Here is a 3,340-nt window from a genome sequence, read left to right on the forward strand (position 1 = left end):
CCTCCAGATCCACCTCACTCCTTCCCAATTCTCACCCATCACTCCCACCCCTTCCCGTCACTCTTGATTTTGTAGGCCATGCACTGAATTTTGGCTGCATGCCCAGCTCTTAGTCTCCCCACATGCTGTGACACATCCTTATCTTTCAGAGAGCAGCGATGATGAAAGATGGCCTGGGATGATTTTTCCCCTACTTTGATACGAATTTTCTAGGAGTTGGAAAGGGATGTTACTTTGTGCAGTAGTGTAGGTACATGTAAGTATGTGTGTCAAGTTTAACTCACTGTGCAGTTTGGTGTCAGTCAGAGATGAATTTAAATTCTGGTCCCAAAGCTTACCATGGACAGGACCATGTTGAACTTATGTGGTTTCTTCACTTATATATTTGAAACACTTGAGCTGTTGCTTTACCTATACTTTAAATACATGTGATTTTTTTTAAGACAAGGTTTCAGGCTTGTCTTGAATCATACTCCTCCTCATTCAACTCTAAAGTGCTGGGATTATAGGTATGCATTACCATACCTGCCTATATGATTTTTTAAGAGCAAAGACAAAGGGAGATGTAATTAAAATTAAGATCTCAACATAGAAATGTTGCCTGAGTTTTTAGCCTCCTGGATTACATTACAAATTGTAGACCTTCTACTCTTCACCCCACAAAAGACATAGCCAAATTCCCTAAAGTATACACTCATGTGCATACACAAACACACACTGATTTTTTTTCCAGAAAATTTTGTCTAATACGCTATCTCATGATATTTGGAAAGAAGATTTATTTGATTCAAGAATACCAAAAGTGTATTACCATCCCTCCCCCCTCCAATACAACATTACACAGAATCTACTCATTAACTCACTAGCACATTGGCTTTGCAAGAGAATCAAGGAAAGCTGTGCAAGATGAGAAAGTCATCAGGAGTAGAGTCTCCCATGAGAAAATAACTGTGGCTGTTGATTGCTCTCTTGCCACAATTTTTTCACAGTAGCTGTCAATGGAAGAAAAAAAAAATTGAAATCCAGTGTGTCATTAGCTGTATTTGGACCAGATCCAACTCTATGCGGGGCCTCTCACTCCACTAGGAGGCAGACCCATATGTCTGGCAGCAATCGTATTTGAAGTGAGAGCTGTTGGCCCAGTTTCTGGAAAACCTCAGACATCAAACTCAGGACCAAACTGTTCCTCCATTGGGCTCTGACATCTGAAAAGTGGAGCAGAAGGATTCCCAAATAACTAAATCAATGGAAACATGACAGAGCAAGGAAAAGATTTTTGCTTGTCATTGAATATGATTTTTTAAAAATGTAATGTCTATTGTTTCTCAGCCTTTTGGCTAAGATCAAGTGTAGTATCTGTTCTTATCAGTTTAAAAAATGTAATGTCTTATATTCCATCACTTCTATTTATCAGAATTTCTAAAGAAGATACTTAAACCAAAGCTGGGTCAATTTTTTTTAAAAGTTGATATTCTCTTCACAAGAAAAATTGATACAATATTCTTTCCCAATATCCAAAATTTCATTCATTCATCTTTCTCTCCATGCTCAGACAACCTTCTATTGTAGGTTAAACTGGGAAATTTTCACCTGGGAAAACACTGAATTTTATAATCAGTGCTTACAAGAAGATAATCACAAATTGTTCACAGTGGAAGTAACTCAACTCAAGACTGCAAACTTTTCATGGCGTTCTTAATATATAGAAAACCTACTCTTAAAAAAAAAAAAGAATAGGAGACAGTTACACTCATGACTTTCGGGGAAAAAAAAAACAGTTTATAAGTGGCTCACACTTTGGATTCTTATTACTAAGGAGGCAGAGATCTGAGGAACACAGTTCAAGGCCAACCTGGGCAATAAAGTCTGTGAGACTCTTATCTTCAGTTCACCACCAAAAGACTGGAAGTGAAGCTGTGGTTCAACTGGTAGAGGACCAGACATGAGCAACAAAGTTCAGGGACAAAGTACACATCATCTTTTAACTCCATGATTTCACATTAAAGAAAATATCAAAAAGAAATAATCCAATAAACATGCCAAGATGTATGCATGTGAATCAAATTTGCAATGTTGAATGTAACATAAAATCAATTGTAATTACACATAATGATTATGCATACAACAAAATAATCTATCACAAGTGAATCATATAAAACAATTTTATCTTCATATTATGTGAGGCACAGAAAAGAACATAAATTATAATATCTATCCATTTTGGTTTTAACAAAAATATAGAATATAGAAAACTATATAGAAAGCCTAAAAAAAATTCACAAAAGAGTGGATATTTTTTCTCTATGGTAATGGAAGAAAGGTCTCTATCATCTATTTTCTTAAATGTGTACCATTTTCTGGATAAATAACCCATTTATTTTTTTCGTAGTAAGGAAACAGTAGACATTTAAAATCTAACTCTACATAAATTAACATTGGATTAAATAGTCCATTGATGCTTCTTCTAACCAGAAAACAGTTGATATGTAAAAATTCTAAGTAAATAAATTATTGTAGACTATTAATTATGTAATTTAAGGGAAATTTTAATTTTTGGAATTTCAGAAAATTGCTTTATAATTCTTAATGGAAGTTAGGAACAGAGGTAGAATTTCTCATCATTCAAACAAAATGAAATTCTCTGAAATCTAGAGAACCTGCAAGAAAGTATTCAAATAATCCTGCCAATAAACATGTAGGTTGAAATCTATGGGACTATTGCTTGCATTTGTCACTGTCTCTAAATCTGTGCAGAAACATGAGCAATTCGTCAATGAGCCAATTAAATATCATGAGGACTGATGCCAAATACTGTCTGCCATAGACTCCATGTGTGCTGCTTGACAAAGCTTTTGTTAACATCTCAGTTCTGGCTATTCTTACATTGGAAGTTTGCATAGCAATTTCTCTCTGAATATTTTTCCATTGATTTTCAAAGTAAGTCCTTCTATTAACCAAAGTCAATCTCACCATGTGTTGTCATGCATTCAGTGTTGAAGAGAACTGAGGCCTTTTAGAACAGAGAAGATGACCAGCAACGGGGAAAACCCTGGAATTTGTTTAGCAGGTCAACAAAATGAATGGAGCTATTTGACTTTATACTCAAGGATCCAACTGTGAATAGAAAATCTGGGTATAGTTTCTTCTGCATCACATCAAGCAGTTATAATGAAAGAAAAAGGTGATTAAATTATCTATATACGTGTGTGTGTGTGTGTGTGTGTGTGTGTAATATCTCAAGATAGCAGAAATTGACAGCAGATAAGGCAGATCCTGGAAACCCATTTTTTAGTCAAAAGTTTAGTTCTTGCATTTCTCTGTGTGCTTGGGAGGAGGTAAT

At 35.2% G+C, this 3,340-nt stretch overlaps 1 pseudogene; it reads left to right on the forward strand.

Annotated features, from left to right (window-relative positions):
- Positions 1 to 1,317: 1,317 nt before the first annotated feature.
- Positions 1,318 to 1,435, forward strand: LOC125352117 (annotated as a pseudogene).
- The last annotated feature ends 1,905 nt before the right edge of the window (positions 1,436 to 3,340 follow it).

Source organism: Perognathus longimembris, chromosome 5 (assembly GCF_023159225.1).
Source record: "Perognathus longimembris pacificus isolate PPM17 chromosome 5, ASM2315922v1, whole genome shotgun sequence".
Taxonomy (NCBI): domain Eukaryota; kingdom Metazoa; phylum Chordata; class Mammalia; order Rodentia; family Heteromyidae; genus Perognathus; species Perognathus longimembris.